The 21772-nt window shown below is 34.5% G+C and overlaps 1 pseudogene across 1 annotated transcript in view; it reads right to left on the bottom strand.

Annotated features, from left to right (window-relative positions):
* Positions 1-5821: 5821 nt before the first annotated feature.
* The window catches only part of LOC146997126 (cullin-5-like), a 194861-nt pseudogene continuing 178910 nt past the window's right edge, over positions 5822-21772 (bottom strand). Inside the window, exon 12 of the transcript XR_015041138.1 lies at positions 5822-6235. The product of XR_015041138.1 is annotated as a cullin-5-like (transcript). The remainder of the gene's footprint in view (positions 6236-21772) is intronic.

The following is a 21772-nucleotide window of genomic DNA, read 5'->3' as shown; positions in this document are numbered from 1 at the left end:
TTTACATTCTTAATACTCTCATTGATTCTGGGTCTATAATTTTTACTGCTGAAATTAAATCTTATAGTTGCATAGGGTATTTTATTTTGAGGATAACATACGGTTTATGTGACGGAGCTCAATTTGGCACAAATCCAGATTAAGTTCCGCTAATTTGTCCATTAGCTGCACAATCTTTTTAATTAGGTGCCGTTGCTTAATCAGATATTTACAGAACGGTTGTCTGTTATTATCTGGTAGTCTAATGTGGAGACCCTCAGTCAGCGGGCATGTCTCCAAGTAATGCTCTGGCGAGCCCGGTTCTCCACATGCGCACTGACTTGTATTGCAGAAACCACATTTGTAGAAAATGTCAGGAAAGGGACCATGCCCTGAGATAAACCTTGCGAGCTGCGTGTTTGCTATATTTCTGTCTGTGTCCACATAACCACAGAAGTAATGGGTCCTCCTCTCTGTGTTGCTCTCGTCCCATTCACATTGCCACTTCCCCATGGCTTTCAATCTCAGCGTACGCTTAAAGTAAGAACGCGGCCATGGTATAACTGTCTCTGCTATTGCTGTTTCTGTGGTGGCCTCCTTTGCAAGCTGATCTGCCATTTCATTCCCTTCATGGCCCTCGTGTGCTTTTATCCATTCTAATGTGATCTTAAAATTTGGATTATTTCTAAGGGCCTTCTGTATCTCTTGAATAATTTCAGAGGGATGGTCGGGGTTCCATATCGCATGTAATGTTGACAAGCTGTCAGTTTTTATTGTGGCCTGCCTGCATCTTATGGAATGTACATAGTGGATTGCTTGCAATATGGCCAAGGCTTCACTTTGGAAAACGCTGTTGTTTTGTCTGAGCCGGCCCTTCCATTTTTCTATGATGAACCCTGCCTCATGGCGGCGTAGGCACAGCCCACTTTCTAGTCCAACTTTGACCCGTCCGTGTAAGCTGTCAGGCCAAGTGGCTGGTTATTATCCTTAGGCTTCACCGAGACGTATACCCCTCTTCCTTTAGCCGCTGGGTGTACATCCAACGGGTTGCAGCTTTCCTCATACTCCTCAGGGGAGTAAATTTCTTCATCAAATGTGACCATTTTTTTAGTTGTAAGACTTGCTGTCGTGCCGCCTCCTCCTCAGCACGGATGTGCAGGGGCAGTAAGCCTGCCAGCACATTAATTTCTTCGCTTGAAGTGGTGCGATAGGCCCGGGTAATACCCAATGCAAAGGGTCGTTGAATGGCATTAAGGTGTGTTTAACCTTTCTCCCTTGCATTGGATAGGCCCATACTGCCGCAGCATACGTGACTATTCTTTCTACCACTGTGGAATACAGCACCTTTTGTATGTGGGGGTTCAGTCCCCATTTATATCCATAGAACATCTTCATTTGTCGAGCTATTGCAGTTGTCCTTAGTTTAAGGCTTTGCACGTGGGGGATCCAATTCATTTTTTCGTCAAAAATGACGCCAAGGTATCTGAGTTTCGACACTATCTTAATCCGCTCTCCATTAATTTTTATTGTGGGCCTGCGTGACGTCATTTACAGGGCGACGACCTGGTCAGACCAGTCGTCGAGACGACCGTCACATCATACAACATGCACGCGTAGAGCCAACTGCCTCATTGGCCGCTATCCGGACACAGGCAGCTGCTTCAATACGGAATCCTGTGTCTTCCCGAACCATCGCAAAGCGCCTGGTTTGAGGGACATCCAGTATAGTAGCACCCATTACGTGTGCTGCCAACTACACCCACCCGACGACGCCTCCGTTTCGAGTGATTTCGCGCACAACAAGATTGTACTTTAACGGAATGGAACCAGGTCACCTTCAGCGACGAATCTAGATTCAATTTGACCAGTGATGACAATCCCTTTCGTGTGTGGAGCACTCGTGGTGAACGCCTCAATCCTGGATCCGCTTTACAGCGACAGACCGTTCCCACAGTTGGTGTGACGGTAAGGGGTGCCATTGCTTACGATACACGGTCACGCCTAATATTGATCCATGGCACAATGGCAGGCCAGCGGTACGTCCATGACATCCTTCAGCCACATGTGTTGCCACTCATGGCAGGGCACCCAAAAGCCTGTTTTCAACAAGACAATGCTCGGCCACACACAGCACGGATCTCACAAGACTGCCTTCGGCACATTACCATCCTTATCTGGCCTGCTCGATCCCCAGATTCGTCACCAAGCGGGTCCATCTGGGATCATTTGGGATGGCGAGTTGGACAGCCGACGAGATTAGCCGAAGCAGAGGCGCATTTACAGCAACTGTGTAACGATATGTCTCAGGACACCGTACGGAACTTGTATGCCACAATGCTCGCTCGTATTGCATCGTGCATTCGCGCTACAGGTGGTTTAACAGAGTACTAAAACTTCCGTTCATGTGTACTTTTTTCTGCAATAAATTATCCTCTTTTCTTTGATTTTCTAATCACTTACTTATATCAAAGTAATAATTATATATGTAAAATTTCGTTTAATTCTGACAACTCTCTCTTTACACAAATTTTTATGGCAATGGTTGTATTTTAATATTAACAAAACGAATCCTGTACTTTCAATTAAAAAATATTGCTCGTTTTTTGCATATCAGTTTTCGAGTATTTTTTATACGGTATAAAACTTTATATACTCTCCTTGATTTCGCATCAAGAAATGTTCTATTTCTCATTTTTGGAATGGAACTGCATTGTCTCTTAGAGATGAAGCGGTGGTTTTCTAATGTTTTCTGTCACAGCTGGAAAATTTTTCTGCATGTTTATTACTTCTATGCGTTGCAGCAACGTAATTCCGAACGTAGATTGGAAACTTCAGTGCCAACAATGCTGCATTTAATGTATAGTGTGCGAATATATAGGAAAATTTCAAAATTATTTTATAGTAATAATTTTCACAGCAGTATGGCAATCCAGACTTGTTTCTTTAAATAAAAGAACTAAGAGGCAAAAGTTAGCAATTTGAACATTTTATTGTGAAAAGTGTTTTCCTGGAATATAGCTCCAGTTTTTATTTTTTCCATTCACGAGGATCTAACGGGCTGAAAATGAGCACCTAACCCAGGGATGTTTCATATAATCTCTTTAAATATAGTACAGCGCGATAATATCGTGTGTGATCAACATGAAAAGTAATACAACGGATATAAGTGCTTCGACAAAAATGCTGTTTCGAGTCTAATGTCCCATCAGGGACAAACGTCCGTTTCTGCTCATTAATAACCAAATGCGAAAGGAATACTAAAAAATAAAAACTATTATAGAGACGTAAAATGATAAAAAGAGGAAAAGATGATACTAAAATAAGTGTAATCTCAGAGGAAGTGAGTAGGCTATGGTCGGGGGAGGAGAATCTTAAGACTTTCATATTTAAAACGGTAAAATACCTTTATTAACCCATTAATCGCCAAAACTACAAGGAATGTTTCTTTTCTCATGAAAATAATAACAAATATCAAATTAAGCATTTATAATATAAATTTACATTGAAAAAAAAAAAAAAAAAAAAAAATGCTCTCACCTGTGGAAAACGCGAGTGTTGCGTTCGCGCAACGTCAGCGGAATAAGACTACGGATGTTTAGTGAGTAGGATTGTACTCGTGTGATGTTTCTTTTGAGTGGAGCGCAGGATTACATTTTTGATGTATAACGTTTTATAAATCTACCAAATCACTTTACTTTTAATTAATTTAATATTAAAATATACATTGTATTTCTTTTACAAATACAGATTATTTCAATGGAAAGATTCAAGCATGACAAGCTTGATTACAATCATGATGTAAAGCTACATTACATACTTCGCATCTATAAATAGTCTGGCTATGGTACTCTTTACAACAAAGTCTTTTGTTATCAACGGACTTTACGATAAAATGTCTACCATCTCCATACAATGGTTTTTGAATGCTGAATATACTAGGTCTTGCCATTCCTTTCTTGTTCGCCACCAGATTCTGCAATTTCTGGGGGAACAACAACAATATCAGTTTCATTCTGGTCATTATTAACATTATCATCATCTATTTCTTCATCAAAAAATCTTTGAAGGGTAGGGCTTCTTCTAATGTAAGATACCTCGTTCTAGGCATTTTTAAACAACCAGAACATGAACCAGAACATCGAAAGGAATGAGTGAAAAAGAAGATCGACTACCCTTTTCCTGCTGACGTCAGCGCAACACTTATTTTCCTTTCCTTTCCAAATCAAATTTAAACATCTGAGTGATGTAATGTTCTGATAAACGGTGACCTTGACTAAAAATAGATCACTCATAAAGACGGCGATTCTTTCTTTAAATATTTTCAGCAAAAATACACGGTCGATAATTTTGCTTAAATTTGCTTAAAGTATGAGATTAATTATTATAAACAAAATGAATTGTTGAAGGCAAATATTTTTTACAGATATAATCTTCATAATATTCCCTACACAAAATCATCTGCTGGTATAAAATATTTTAGGTAGTTATATTTATATACGCATTTATTTTGACCGTTGCGTGAACGCAACACCAGCGGTTAATGGGTTAACAAAAATAAATTATTGTATGTTACATATCCAGTATGTAAAAACAGGATTTGTAAACATTGCAAGAATACGATTAATCATTTAAAGTGTCAATTGTTTCAAACAAATAGTAAATGTTTTCTCATAAAGCTAAGCATAAAATTAATTTCGGTAATATAAGAAAATATTTTTGAATGAAAGTGATTCTGAAGGGCATTTGTCAGTTATATTCGAGTATTTCGTAAATTGTATATCTGATATTCGAACTAAAATTGGTTTGGTAATCGCGAATAAATATGTCACTGCGCAGTTAGGGAGGAGCCTTGCAAAAAGTTAGCATCTTTCAGAGATGATATTTTGTCACCATACAGAATCTGAAGTGTAACACAGGATGGCGTCTAAATGAGGTTATCTCTAAATTTTTGAGTTAAATTTTTCCCTGTGATGGTGAAATTGGCTGTTATGTCGAGGGTCATACTGCAAGGAACTCCTTTGATACTGCCCGTTGATGATACGCGTTCTCTGCTTGGCAAAAGAAATCGAATTTACCCATTATCGAAGTAGAACAGTCTTCACATTTGTTAATTTTCTTAAAATTATCACAACGAAATTGTTGCTCACACGCCTGAAGGTCATTGGATTGAGGTAAATTATAGTAATGCAACAGAGAACCGATATTATCCTTAAGAGCGAAAGCGTATGCTTCAATACCGATACGTTTCAAATTTTCGATGAGCAAGTCAACACGTGCACAGCGCGAAGTATCACATTTTGAAACATCCAGAGATAATAATTTATCCAAATAATTATGGTCGAACATCTTATTATTCGGAAATAGCCAAAATGTCTGAAGTGTCACACGAAAAAAATTAGTAGAAGATTACACATCCAGGGACACAGTATCTTTATACGAAGAGCACGAGGTATCGGCTTACGAACTAGGTCTGGTGCCATTTTAGCTCGTAAAATTCGAAGAATGTCCCAGCGGGAAAATTCAATATCTATGGCCGAAATAATATTCATAGTAATCCAAAAATATCGCAGCAATTAAACACAGCAAAACGATCACTCAAAAAATACAAAACAGCAAGGATCGCAACAGGCATAAATACCCAGGGAACGGTGGGGAGCTATATAGCGAAATGCGGCATGAAACTTCGAACGCGCACGTGAAAGTAATCTTGAAACCAAGCGTATGCTCTGACCGTCTTAAAGGGCTACATAAAAAGCGGTCCTCAACTAAACATAATTCAGCTTTTGAAGGCATAAATCAAATTTTTAATCAAAAAATATTAAAATCTTCAACACGCTGCAAATCAAACATAAGCTTTACATTTTTATTATCTTTTGTGATGGGCATAAAACTGTAGAAATAATTTAGGGACAGAACCTAGCATACAAATTAATACAAAAATAGAATTTATTCATAAGCCACCGCTCTGCCTTAAAAAGACAAAGCAGTTTCATTTAAAACAAAATGTTTATTTATTGTTATGTGTTGCAGTCTCCAACTCCAACTCGCTTATTTGCCGCGATTAACCTGCGAAATCGCAGGTTGTGTTCCGGCTATCGAACTTTGGTGCTTCTAGGAGCGCTGCAGGTAAGGAAATGCCGAACGTAGTTCTCGTGGAGACAGGATAGCAGATGCAGGGGGTGAGACCAATGTCACGTGATGAGCGATAAGACATCTGGTTGGCGATGAGGTATCCAGGCATCGTAGCGCTGTAAATCTGAAGTTTTACAATAGTTATACATAAAATAGTACTAAATCAGTTCATAAAAGGTGTGTGTTGCAGTCATAAATGCAGAAAATAAAATACGATTCCAAAAAGTAAAATAGTATATACAGGAAAAATATAAGTAATATCTTGTGGGCATGGCTGTGTGTGTCACATGATCATCCGGCTAAGATTTCTAAACATCATTATTTACAAGTCAAATAAGTTTTTCAGAGTACTACATACTTAAAAACACAAATTATGTTGGAAAATCCTGGTTTCCACTGAGTAGAAAAGCGGCATATGGACGGAGGTGCCTGTCCTCGTGTAAAATTTCATAGTGAAATAGGTTGAAAATGTCCATATGTTGGCACTCCTTAGCGGCGTCATAAAATGCCGTGTTAGTTCTTCTTAAATATTGTGTTGTAGTTCGCAATTTTAATAATGTATGTACCTCAAGAATGTACGAAAAAACCACTGAGTAAGAAATTGGTAATAACTTTTCTCATAATAATTTCAAATTTGAAATAAACTTTTAAAAATCCATAGCAATATCGTATCGAAACCTGTTTCCATGTCACATGTATTGCATAAAGAAATGTGAAATTTGAAGAACTAATTTTCCTAAATATTTAATACTCGAATCCGTATAAGTTGCATGCATTTGTTTTAGTAAAGTGTTATGACAGATTTTTTTAAGAGCTGTCGGAGACAAATGATAATATTCCTCGACAGTAATGAACGAGAATACCATGCATTTGTTCAAAAACAGAAACGAAGTATTTGTGAGATTTATTCAACATCCAAGTCTTAATTTTAACAGTTTTATATTATTTTTCTCTACTAGCCAGGTATAGTTTAAGTGTCTCAATTGGGTATCAAAACGCGTGTGTGAAAACACTGATCTGCACTTTGTTACTAGATATTTTTTCCTTAAATTTAGTTTTTTATATATCAAGGTGTCTGTAGTCAATGTGTATATTGTATTAATTCGGGAAGTTCCCTGATTCTTTAAACATGAGTATACAAGCAGCAGTGAAAGTAAAAAATAATTATGAAAACCAAATAGTCTATAACGATTTTAATGCCAAGTCATAAATAATCAAATGAATAACTTCAAATTTCTGAATTTGTTTAATATCACAATTTTCAGTTCCGGTTTTGGTGAGAATCGAAATAATATAAATTTGAATTCAAAATCATGAAAATCCTCAGGATTTTCACGATTTTGTTCTTACAAATCCTTGACATGATAAATAGTATCATAATAATGCTAAATAACTGAAGAAAAATGCATTTGCTGGCTCTCTAAGATTACTTGGATGGCCTCTAGGTTCAGACCAATAGCTTTTAAGATTAGTGTTTTTGAGCAGAATGAAACATTAATTTTTAACAGAGTTTTGGTCTAATAGTTCATGGTATCGATCTATTAGACTTTGCTGTATTTTCAGCACAAAGACCATATTCTATTTGTTAATCTGTCACAGCTCAAACAGCACGGTAACCTAATCTGCAAACTATGTTCGCTTGAGATGAGTAAACCTTGTTAGAAAGCTAAACTATTTGTGAAAACTGCATCTAACGTCTATCATTCAAATTTACTTTAACTTGTTGACGAATTTCTGGCCTTAAAAGCTATGTAACTGGAATCAGAAAACAAGTTTGATGAAAAAACAAATAACCCACATAGCACAAAAACATGCCTGGGATATCCCGAAGATGTTGCTCGCGGGGTATGCGCACATCCTCAGGACATCGCGGAATATCTCTCGAACCTCCTAAACACCTCCTCCAGAGTTCTTAGTGTCACATCCCAGTATATCCTCAGGACATCCTAACTAAGTCCCATCGACAGCGTACGGCATGTTATTAGGATATGAACTCTTACTTATTACATCCTCAGGACATCCCACTCACCTCCTAAACACAACCCATTTTATCCAAAAATCATCCTATCTATGTCCCATCAACAGCGTATGGGATGTTGGTAGGATTTAAAGTCCTACTTACTACATCCTCAGGACATCCCACAATATCCCAATTTCCTCCTAAACTCATCTTCCCGAGTGCTTAATGTCACATCCCAGTATATCCTTTGGACATCCTATCTAGGTTCCACCGACAGTGTATGGGATGTTATCAGGATTTTAAATACTAATTACAATATACCTTTGACCTCTTAAATACATACTGTCAACTGCTTAGTGTCACATCCCAGTATATATACAGAGAAAACTTCCAGTGAAAGTATATGAAGGTGTAGTGATGATCTAAAACCTAATTACTTTACACAGATAGTCTCAAATCCTTCTCCTATGGTTACTATCGAAAAATCAGAAATGTTGAAAATATTTATACAACATATTTATGTATTTATGAATCAAAATACATGAGAAATCGCAGTGAGAAAAAGCACTGCTACCTTAATCTGTGATTATATATAACAAATTCAGTGAATTATAGTTAACAAACAGTGAAAATATTTATATTTCTGAAATATTTTATATATAACATTTTCAGTTTCGCATATGTGGCAGCTTGAGATTTTTTTTAAGTATACCAATTTTTTTAAATGTCTAAAAATTTTTGTATTTTCAAGGAAAGCTTATTCTTTCACCTTTAGTATATAAGTAATGGTAATTTACCAGATAAAATTACGTAATGGGGAATACAGAAAAATATCTAACCACTTACTTTTGACTTCATCTGCAGAGAGACTAAACATGTAGTTCAGCTAAATCTGTTATAATAAATATTTATAATAATGCTAAATCCTGCAATAACTATTAATATGACAAATTTTTGTAAACCTATTTATTTGGATGAAAACTAAACACATTCAGAAATTTATGGCACTATATTATGGTTAACAGAGGAAAAACACTTTTCAAAATTCAAAATAGTTTTTATAAATCCAATTTATCACATTTTCCTTAAATTCCTGAAAAATAATCTTATATCCATGTAAAAGAGGAATATGTATTCATCTGTATATAAAAACTCTAAATACTGGAGTTAAACTGGAGCTTAGCCATTGCCAAAAATAAATAAAATGCAATTACTACATGTGAATATAATTCATAATTAAATTTAAACAAATCACTATTAGAATGCAAATTAAAGGAAGCTTTTAAAATATTTTAACATATAGTACCTATAAACAGAGTAGCCATTATTTGTGTTGTATCATAAATTATAATACGACGTTTAGCTTAAGAGAGCTTCTCCTGACGCATGCGCCGTTCGCGTTTATCCGCGCGGTGTATGATGACGTAACTGTTTATTACGTATGTATGTATATGTATACCATTCTTACTTCTTCGCCCTTTTTTCTCTGCTGTATGCAACTATGTTTAAGTTAATCTCTGTCATTAAAAATGTTCATTGATATTACAATCTATTTAGGCTCATTTATTTCTTCAATTTGACTATTCGATTATAGTAAAATAAACATGGGGTATGCCTTTTAAATTTTTTATGTCAGAAATTAAACTCAACCTACCAGCTGAACCATATGAGCAGTTGTATCAGTCAGCCACTGGTAGGTAACCTAAATAACGAATCAACATATAAAGTTGCCAAAATAAGGAGAGAAACAAAATTATGATAATCACATCTTACCTAATCATAAAATTTAATGTGTAGGCAAGTCTAAAAAGAGTGAGAAGGAATTTATTTTGCAACACAAAGTAAAGCTGTCTTGCAGGAGCAAAAAAACTTGTCTCATGAGATAGTAAAAAATAATTAACTGTATCTGGTAACATTTATCTGACAACACATAAGTAATTGTTAACTACGTGCAGAAAATAAAATCTGGTCATGATAAGCAAAATGCAATTTTAAACTTTTGAGTTTAACTGCAGAAATCTACGAAAGACGTATATTTTATGTTGTAGCAGTAGTAAATCAAGATGCGGCTAATCTTTACTGTATGGTACACCTTGTTTTTTGTCTGAAAAAATCGCCAAGTGGTATTGGTTGTTCGTGAAATCTGGAAGCCCATTGCGACAAATAAGTTTTTCCGTTATTGTAATGTTGATAATGTTGGCGAAAATAGCCTTTGAAAAAAATAAGTTTTTGTCAATATAAAGGGGTTATTTCTGGAAATATTGCCAACGTGTTGTGATAAATTTAGTTTTGGGCTACATTTTGTAATAGTAACCCTTTTGTACGGACCCGTGTTTTTGGTTCTTACCATTCTTTTTAATTGCTATGTTTGGTTGCACGTAAGTGGTATGGTCTTGTATTTTGAACTTGCTATTATTTTGGTGTGGGTACCATCGTTTGAGTATGTCTGAGGTGAATAACAGACGATGAATTTAATTGAATTGCTTATCTGGAGGATGGAGGAAATGGTGGTGGAAAGCCTAAACGTATGCATGTGAAAAAAAAGGTATGTTAAAAAAATGACGCTTCATTTATTTATTCGTCTCTGTGTGTTAATTTTTCTTTTTGTTGTTTAATATTTTTATGTTAGAAAATATGTATTTTTGGTAACTTATTCCTCTCTGTTTTTGTATTTTTGGTTGTCTCTGTGTGTTAAGACAGTGGCGAATATTTTCTTGTAAACATGATATTTTTAACTTTCTGGTTTTCTTAAAGTGAAAATAGATCAATGTGTACATGTGCAAAGTTAAGGCAGTGCACAATACCTAGTTTGTGCAGTTTTCTGTTTTTTTTTTTTAAGTTAAAATAGGTCGATGTGTACATGGACACCAAGTTTGTGTATGTCTTTGACTTCTTATTTTGGTTTTGTGTAACGGCAATCTTGAAATTTGTGCCGATTCTTCCAGGTGACGATCTTGATATAAAATAAGAAACGATTTGCCAAGGGTTACCGTAGAGTAAATTTTTACCAAAGATGTTCTACCATAATCACCATTTCAGTGGTTTAAACACTAGTGGAACAGTATTCAGAGATGAAGATTTCAGTTTTGTTTACACAGCATGATGGTTTAGGCACTCCAGCCGTTACGGTGAACAAGATTATAATAAACATAGCCAAAACAATTATCTATAAATATCGACGTATAAAACTGCATGAACTAATATATTTCTTATGCTAGTATGTACAGAATCCTTAATCGAAGTGAAAATGAGAAGACTGTGCCTGACTTACGTGATTACAAACTTACTCTGAGCCGTTTTTCTGTGACTCTTTTACTGTGTAGAGCTGTATAGAGATTTAGAATTAATCAGTAAAGGCTTGCAACGTAATAACGTCACAAGAGGCTTTTTTCTCGACAAAGCTAAGATTTTCGATCGTGTTTGGCTGGGTGCTCTTATTTACAATTTACACATTTCGGGGCTCCAAGAGTACATTAAACACATAATTAAATCCTGCATGACAGGTAGACACTTTGTCTTTCGTGTCACAGGAATTCTCTCTACACCTAAACTTTTCCTTGCAGGCGTCCCCCAGGGAAGTCTTCGCGGACCTATACTTTTTAATATATACGTGAATGACATACCCACTCTGAACAACACAAAACTCGCAATGTATGCTGATGACACTGTGATCCTTACACAAGGCCGGCTATACAACAGCTACAAAACCACATACATGCATTAGAGACTTGACTCATCAGATGGAAAATTAAGGTTAATGTGGAAAAGACTCAGGCAATCCTGTTAACAAAAAAGGAGAAGTTCAATAAAAACCTACATTTCTACGGAGTGTCAATTCCCTGGTACAGGCAAGTCCGACCAGGCCCGGTCGTTACAAAAACATAATACAAAAATTTCACCCTTTGGTGAAATTTATCGAACTTCTTAGTAGCTGAGTTTAAGGTCAGGTACATGTCATTCACAATCATTTCCGGAATTTATCCCTTCATCTTTTCTCAGAAACTGAGTAGCCGGGCTTCCCAGGCCCGAGACCCTCGCTAGCATTGTCATTTAAAAATGTGAAAGATGTCAGGCAGTTGCAAAAATGTCACGCTATTTGATTTATGACGATGAAATGAAAAGATTACAGAAACTATTAGCCGAAATGTTGACTGATGAAGATTCAGTTAATGAAGAAGACGAAGAAATAATTGATGAAGAACAGTTTAGTGATCACCAATCGAATTCTGAAGAGACATTAGATTCAAGCGATGAATCTAGTAATGAATTCAGCATTTCTGTTTCTGTGAATTGATATCTTGTCAAAGATAGCCATCAAATTTGAAAGGTAGAGAGCTGCTCGACACAAGAATATTACAGAAATCAGATCATTTATCTGTCTTCTTTGTTTTGGAGAATTTTGTTTTAAAATAGAAGGCTTCTCACGTAAATGTTGCGAAGTTTGGGCGACTGACGGGACAGGGCTTGACATTTTTCATCGAACAGTGTCTCATAAACGTTTTTTAATCCTAATGAGATGTTTGGGATTTGATGACCTAAGAGATCGTCCTTCTAGAAGAGAAATGGATAAACTGGCTCCGGTAAGAAATGATTTTGAAAAGTTCGTTAAAAATGCTGGCGAATACATCACAACTGACGAAAAATTAGGACCTTTTATAAGAAGATGCTCCTTTCTTCAATACATTCCAAGTAAACCTGCAAAATATGGAATTAAAGTTTTTGCTGTTTTTGATGCAAGGACATTTTGTACTTCAAATCTTGAAATTCATGCAGGAACACAACCCAAACGGTCGTGCAGCTCAGAAAATGGTCTTGATAAAGTAGTCAAGAGGTTTAGAGAGCCTATTTTGAATCCAGGGCGCAACCTTACCGTGTACAACTGGTTTACCAGTTATACCTTGGTAAAGAATCACCTTGAAAAGAAAATTACGCTCGTGGGAACTATCAGAAAAAATAAAAAAGAACTGCCAATATATTTTACTTGTGGCAGAAAAAGAGAAGTTTGATCATCATTATTTGGATTTCAAAGAAATATGACATTAGTTTCCTACACACCAAACAAAAATAAATGCGTTGTTCTATTGTCCACCATGCATAATGACAGAGCCATCGATGTTTCGACTGGAGAAGCAAATAAAAAAAACAGAAATTATGACTTTTAATGATTTAACAAAGGGTGCTATAGATGTAGTAACCATTTATAGTACTGCTAGAATTAGCAACAGATGACCAATGGCAGTATTCTTTAGTATGTTCAACATTGCAGCTATGAATACTAGAATATTATTGTTATCTTCGAGGACGCCAGTAGTGCAATATAGAAAACGAAGTTTATTTATCAAAGAATTTGCATTAGAACTTTTCAAGGATCACATTCAAGAAAGAAGCTCGCAGCAAAATTTCCACGCGAATTGAGTGAAAAATGAAATTGCAGATATAGGGAAAATTGGGAAGGACACTCGCCAAAAAAACAGGAGTGTTCTAGGGAAAGATGCCATATATGTAATAGCGTAAAGGACCGAAAACCACAAATTTGCTGCGCTAAGTGAGAGAAAAATGTTTGCGGTAAACACAGCGCGATTTTTTGCAAAAAAAATGTGAAATGTAAGTTTTTTTTTTGAAAATATTTCTGTAAAAATTTAATATTACATAAATTAGTATTAAATTTCGTTTGCTCACAAAAAGAAATCAGTCTGATTTTTTCTGTTAATGATAAATAATTTCAATCTTAAAAGTGTATTAAAATACAATTTTTTTAGAATTATTAAATTCAAAGTATATTTTTATATTTTATATACTTTTTATTATTTAATTTTTTTCTTCGATTACACAAACAATTTTATTTTTATTTCGTTAAGAAATAACGTTTCGGACCTACGGAGCCCGACGCGCGTCCTCGCGTAGCTAAAAGCAGCGCGCGTCTTCGCGGGTTAACAGCGTGAAATAGCATTCTTTCTATAGACAACAAGTTACTCATTTAACAAGTCCCTTCTACGTCCAATATTGCCTTATGCTTGCTCTGTTTGGGCTTATTCTAGTTGATCCTTAAGGAAGAAATTGAAAACTGCACAAAACGGGGTTTTGAGACAAATTAGTAATGTTTTATGGTAGCTTCGGATTTACAGATTTGCATGCTGAACTGAAAATTGACCACATTTTAACCTTTTACTATCGCCTTGCTAAGAAATTCTATAAAGACATAGAGTTTATTAACAACACTGCAATTAAAATTTATGATTACGACGCAAATGATCAATGTAATATCAAAAGTCCTATGGCCGTTCTTAGTTACACTCTTGATTAAGCTTAACTGCACCATGGCTACCTTATATATAGTATGATTTTGTATTGTATGTAACTGTTTACTTTTAACTTGAGCTCCTTACTTAATTTATTCTATGATTATGATCACATTTTTAATAATGCTGACTGGGTCTTGTATTTACCAAATGTTTGCTTGACAATTTTCATGTGTTCATTTATTATTGTTCCCAATGGCTCGACGGAGTTTGCAGCTTTTCTGGACAGCATTTTCATCACCGAATCATGTATGCGTGTTACAAATATTCATCAAGTCATTTATTAAGGCCATTATAAATAATTATTTGAAAAAAAACCCTTAAGATATCCTGGGCATATTTATATAATACTATAAGTTGTAACTTTGTATTGTACCCGAAGTGGCATATTTTCATTTGTGGATAGGGTCTAAGACCCAGGCACCCCGGTGCTACACCATCACTCGTTGCGTAATCTGTTAAAAGATGCCTAACACTCACAAAGACCTCACAAAAACTGAGTACTATCAGCCCTCTTTTCGATGCGAGCAAAATTTTGAAAAGGTTATCCATGCCAGAATACATCCTTTTTTGACAGATTTCCCGCACAGCAATTTGGCTTTAGAAAAAATCTCTGTGACGAAGCAGTTGGTGCGTCTGACAGAATTTATTAGAGGTGCCTTTAATAATAAACAATGTGTTGTCTTAGTCATGATAAACGTGGCTAAAGTGTTCGATAGCGTCGGCCCGAGGGTTAATTTTCAGGCTTATTTAAGCTCGAGTTCTCTAGGGAATTAACCCTAATTGTGAGTTTATTTATCACTGAGAACATTTCATATCTGCATTTCATATACTTTGAACAGGAAGCAGGTGTGCACTAATGATGGTCAGAGTTCAGTTTGATGTCCCATATTGTGCACTACTACATATTTGAAAAGATAAAATTATTTTATTAACAAAGGCAAATATTGTGTGTAATATATCCAATTTGTACAGAGTAGAATTTGTAAAGTGTAGGACTATGTACAAAGCAGAATGTTTTAAACAGTGTAAGAATACAAGTAATCCTTTAAACTGTCCTGAGTCACAAACCACTAATAAACCTTTTCCCACTAATCTGATAAAATTAATTTCTAAAATATAGGAAAACTCATACGCATGAAAGTGTTTGTGGAGAGAGGAGATTTTTCAATTATATGCTGTCACAGGGGGTGATTAATAGTTATTAAATTCATTTTATCGCTTAGGCTGTGAAGCAGATATTGTTAAAATGTTTGCATGTCAGTTTAAACTTGTGTTCATTTCTCATATTAAGCAGTATCATGAATGAATAACTTTATTTACCAGTCGACAATGCAAGTTTTTAATTTTCTGCATTCTTTTTTCAACGGTTTTATTGGAACGTTTTTATTATGTAAAAGGCTAAAACACTTGTCTGACGCCTACACTTCACTGAAGATTAACATTTATTTGCATTCTTTCCTATCGGATTTCACAAACAGAAAATCAGTTACTGTTCTTTTTAATTTCACGGTGGTTTAATTCTTCTACTCCAACTTAACGTTTATCAAAACTACGTGATGATGCAATAAATCGAATCGATGCGATCGAAGCCAACTCTACATCAATGGCATTCCTTTAAAAGAAATTCTCAATTATTAAACCTATGATTCTATGCCCGGATTTACATTAACATGCTCTCGTTTGATATTTTATTACAAATACTTAATTTTCACTTGTAATTAATAATTAAAATTTTGCCTCAATGTATAGCTTAATGCCTTAATGTTTGACTATCATATGGGAGTGTCTACTCTAGATTATGTATCCTGACGGGTTTCCAAATATCAACCACCTGCCTTTTAAACTGGTAGTTTTCATCTATCACATTTATCTCGCATTTAGTTCTCAATTTTTCGCACTACTTATAAAACTCGGAATTAAAGCATGTTTACTTTCATTATCGGAATTCGAACATTCGTCAGTTGTCTCGTACCATCTTTCAAGCTTGTTATTTAAACTACAATTAAATTCCTGTGTTTACTTCCACCAAGCATAATCATCCTATAAGCCACGCCTCTCCGCTATGTTGGGTTACCAGCCCGAACATAACTTTGCATTACGCTGTGTCGGCGAAGCGGTTATCGTTTGTAATTTCAATTTTACACCATCGCTTAAGCTGCAGAGGGCAACACAAAGAACTGTGATATAGCATGACCGACTCATCCGCGACCATGATCGCAAACACGCATGCGCATTTCGGACCGAATTATTCTCAAAATAGGGTGAAAGGATGGGGACTTTCTTTCCCTCCAGCATAGCTTTTCCGGAGATGAGACCTTTCACGTCGCAGCAAGTAATACCACCCCTTTTGGACGAGTCTATGTGTTTTGGCACAATACCAACCAGGGTTGCGCTTGAGAGGGTGATCGATTCATAACAGGCATCCTAGATTTATTATTATGTTAACGAAACTAGTAGTCTCTACAAAACATTACTACTTGTTTATTACTCACCAGATTTCTCGTACACTTTTACGTTAGAACAATTCAGCTAGTGTTACGATTTTAATATTACGTGGCCGTATCTTCTCTTTTTTAAATCAAATTGCGTTGTCTCTTGAGGCGAAGCGGTGTTTATATAAAGTGTGGCATTACAGCACTCCTGTCTACATCTCGAAACGTCAGTATGTATGTGAGGCGGTTCTATAACTTTCATCCAAGAGGGAAGCTAGAATTCTTGCACATGCGATTTTCCCGTCTATTTTTCCATCGCTAACGTTTAAAAAATTTTCAATGCTACGACAATTTTCCAAAGAATATACACAGACGTCTTTGCCTTTTCAGGGCCAACTCAACAGCTCTTCTCGAAACAATCGGATACACTAGCCCGTATCGGATTGTTTGTGGAAAGAACCAAACAATGTTTACCCAGCGAAAACGTTTGTACTCGTTTTCGTAAAACATACATACACACAAAGACACTACTTGTGTTTTTTTCTTTTCCCTCTGCTGAAGATTTTCCCTTGCTGAAGGTTTACTTGAAACATATGATTTAAAGTTTCCAATAATAAATGCTTTTTATGTTTATAACAACTTTTAGATGTTTAATGTAGATGGGATGTATCTGATTTTAAACTGCTGTAACTGTTAATATAATTTTACGGATGTCAATTTACTAAACTGCTTAGAAAGTTACTTATAACTCCACCGACTTGAAATGTAGCAACTAATTTGGGACAAAATTTTCGACCTAAACGTAACAACTAATTTGGGACGGATGGAGTATAATTCAACATTTTGTTTTAATTCCTTTTAAGAAATTTCGTCATCACGAATTATAAAGCTATCATATTAAAAAATCACTGTTTTCAAAAAGGCTTTTAACGTAATAATATTAAGAATAATAAATAGAAAAACGATTGGGATGACAAGCCAAATCTTCTTTCCAAGAATTTTGAATATAAATATATTAATTTCAATTAAAATACTTTTAATATATTTTAAAAGTGTAAAATGAGGTTAAATATTTTGAAATACTTTAATTTCCTGTAAAATTGCCTTTATTAAAATTCTACTATTAGCTCACACTCTGCCTATATCTTGTTCGAATTTCCAATCGTTCATAAAATACTCAAGTTTATCCACTCGATGTCAAATACAATTTTTTAAACTTGTAATGTATGACACTTGATATTAATATAAGGTATTTTCTCCCTCCTTCTAGAATGCCTTCATGGTGTAACGGTTAGTACAATTGGCTCGTATTCGAAAGATCCAGGCTCGAGTCTCGAAGAGGGCATTGCTTATTTTTCCTTTCTCCCGCATATATATATACATATATATATATATATATATATATATATATATATATAATAATTTATTTCCTAAACAGTATTGATTAATTGATTATATTATCTCCTAAGTTTAATTAAAGTAGAATTATTTTAAAAGCGTGCATCCATACTGGTAAGTTATATTTTGAAAGATGTTTTGAAGTAATTTGAAAGCAAAATGTTAATAATGTTTTAACGGGGACTGGAGTTAAATCATCATGAAGAATAAAATTTCAATTGTAAAAGGAAAAATTAAAACATGTAATCATTGTCATTGATCGGAAATTAGTTGACTTTTCAAGGGGAACAAACCAACTCCCGTTCAATGAACAATAATTGATAAAAATACGTAAATACGAAAGTGTTTCGTCTTTACTCGAGTTATAAGTTAAAGGCAAACCGGCAATTCTAGTCAGGCCAAATATTTCCGCGAATAGAAGGAATTATGAACCAATGCTGATATTCAAAGAACTTATTCTTATGAAGCATTTTAGTCAATTCAATTTGGAGTAAAAATCAATTACTGTAGAGAAATCCTATTTAACTCGAGTAATCGTCCCCGACACTTTCATGTTTATGCATTTGAGTACCATATTATTTGTAGAAATTAAACATTGGTAATTGTCATTATGAAATCGAATTCAAAGTAAAGTTGAAATAAACATAGAAGATTATAAAAAAAGATAAATAATGCAAAATTTGTAAAAACAAATCAAAGACAATATAAAAATAATATAGAAAATAATATAGAAAATAATATATAATAAGAACAGTGAATGTACAGGAAGATATAAAGGCCAGAAAAGGTATTAAGTAACTTACATTCTTTCTAGTGGGGGAGTTGGCAAAGTGTTCTCTTCGTGTCTGACTCAGAAGTGTAGGGTGTCCGAAAATTCTTAACGGCAGTAGGGGCTTTGAATAATATCAGTCGGTAAAACTTGAAGCAATTTATGGTAGTGGGTGGGACTTGGAATTCTTGAGGGATGTATTTTGTGGAGTTCTTATCTGAGAGACACTATCTGTTAAGATTTTTTTGAAAATACTAGTGAATGGAAATTAATTAATTTCTGGCTAATTGTCGTGTCGCAATGATTAAGAATTTAAGAAAGGAAAAAAGCATTTTCACTGTCCAAGAGCTAATAGACAGTTACTTAATACCTTTTCTGGCCTTTATATCTTTATGTACATTCACTGATCTTATTTATATTATTTTCTATATTATTTTTTATATTATTTTTATATTGTCTTTGATTTGTTTTTACAAATTTTGCATTATTTATCTTTTTTTATAATCTTCTATGTTTATTTCAACTTTACTTTGAATTCGATTTCATAATGACAATTTCCAATGTTTAATTTCTACAAATAATATAGTACTCAAATGCATAAACATCAAAGTGTCGGGGACGATTACTCGAGTTAAATAGGATTTCTCTACAGTAATTGATTTTTACTCCAAATTGAATTGACTAAAATGCTTCATAAGAATAAGTTCTTTCAATATCAGCATTGGTTCATAATTCCTTCTATTCGCGGAAATATTTGGCCTGACTAGAATTGCCGGTTTGGCTTTAACTTATAACTCGAGTAAAGACGAAACGGTTACAGCCGAAAACATCGCGGCAAAAACATCGCGGACGAAAACATCGCGGAGAAAACAACGCAAGGCGAAAACATCGTGGGAGAAAACATCGCAGTTCTAAAACATCGTGGTACAAAACATCGTCGTCGAAAATAAAGCGGTTCAAAAACTTCGCAGTTTAAAAATATCGCCGTCGAAAATATCGTGGTAAGAAATAAAGTATCTATTAATCATCGCATGACGATAACATCGCAGACATGCTTTTTTCAGGCTTTAATAACTGTAAATGGATATTCCCATAATGATTTGTGAGCGCAAGTGATGTAAGGAAGGATAATTTTTACTTTCACATTTTTTTATTAACTAATAAATTTTTGCTGAAAAAATAAGAAGGAAACTTAAGCATAGAAAATTAAATGCAACTTAATAGATTATACTTTTTATGAAAAATTACCTGTAAAATCTTTATTAAAAATAATTTATTATGGTCTTTGTTAGTTAACTATGTCGATTTAAAATTCTATTAAGTGCTATAAGTTGCATTAATTTTCTATACTTAAGTTTCCTTTTTATTTTCTCAGCAAAAATGTATTAATAAAAAATATGAAAGTAAAAATTATCCTTCTTACCCTCTTGCGCTCACGAATCATTATGGGAATATCCATTTACAGTTATTAAAGCATGTCTGAAAAAAGCATGTCTGCGATGTTATCGTCATGCGATGATTTGTAGATACTTTATTTTTTATCACGATATTTTCGACGACTATGTTTTTAAATTGCGAAGTTTTTGAACCGCTTTATTTTCGACGACGATATTTTGCACCACGATGTTTTAGAACTGCGATGTTTTTCTCTTTGCGATGTGTTCTCCCACGATGTTTTGTAGCACGACGTTTTCGCCTTGCGTTGTTTTCTCCGCGACGTTTTCCTCCGCGATGTTGTCGGCGGACACCAGACGAAACACTTTCGTATTTACGTATTTTTATCAATTATTGTTCATTGAACGGGAGTTGGTTTGATTCCCTTGAAAAGTCAACTAATTTTCGATCAATGACAATGATTACATGTTTTAATTTTCCTTTTACAATTGAAATTTTATTCTTCGTGATGATTTAACTCCAGTCCCCGTTAAAACATTATTAACATTTTGCTTTCAAATTACTTCAAAACATCTTTCAAAATATAACTTACCAGTATTAACCAGTAACTTACCAGTTATAACTTACCAGTTTTTAGAATTAAAATAAGCAGTGTGGCCAGTATTCCCTTTCACCTCCCTTTGTCACACTGATACAAAGGCACTTCCATTTCTTGCGTAAATATAAAAACAAAGATACACATACATGTATATGTATGTGTATCTTTGTATACCTATATACAGTATAGATTCACACTTTTAAAATAATTCTACTTTAATTAAACTCGGGAGATAATATAATCAATTAATCAATACTGTTTAGGAAATAAATTATTATTAACTAACTTTGCAGCAATTGCGCAAGTAATAATAACTTGTATTCGCACTAAATGGATTTAAGATCATACAACATTATATATATATATATATAAAACCTAATGACTCTACAGTAAGAACTAAAGATTCGTATAAAATTCTATATAGAGTATAAAATTCTAAATTTAAATCAAGTTGGCTCAGTCTAGACCAGTGATTCTCACCAGCTTTTTCCCCATATACCCTTTCCACCATTGCTAAATGATCATTCAACCTCTCCTTCCCAAAACTTGAAAAGTAGATATGTGTTTGTTTAAATACGGATTATTTTTTAAGTAAATTAAACAAGTATCAAACATGTTGGTAAATACCAAAATTTGAATAAATGTTCTTTTTTGTATTCATAAACTAAATCTAAATACTTAATACGTAAAGAAAAGGTGGACTAAATTACTCTCTGAAACTTTGAAATTCCCCTTAGGGCTATTCCTCCTGATTGAGGACCCATAGTCTAGCCAGACTTCGTTTTTAATAGTGACTAAATATACAGA

The sequence above is a fragment of the Stegodyphus dumicola genome, chromosome 5 (assembly GCF_044657685.1).
Source record: "Stegodyphus dumicola isolate Sdum_Otavi_A_Nest chromosome 5, ASM4465768v1".
In the NCBI taxonomy this organism is placed as follows: domain Eukaryota; kingdom Metazoa; phylum Arthropoda; class Arachnida; order Araneae; family Eresidae; genus Stegodyphus; species Stegodyphus dumicola.
The sequence above is the reverse complement of the archived record's forward strand: the minus strand, read 5'-3'. Positions and strand labels throughout refer to the sequence as shown.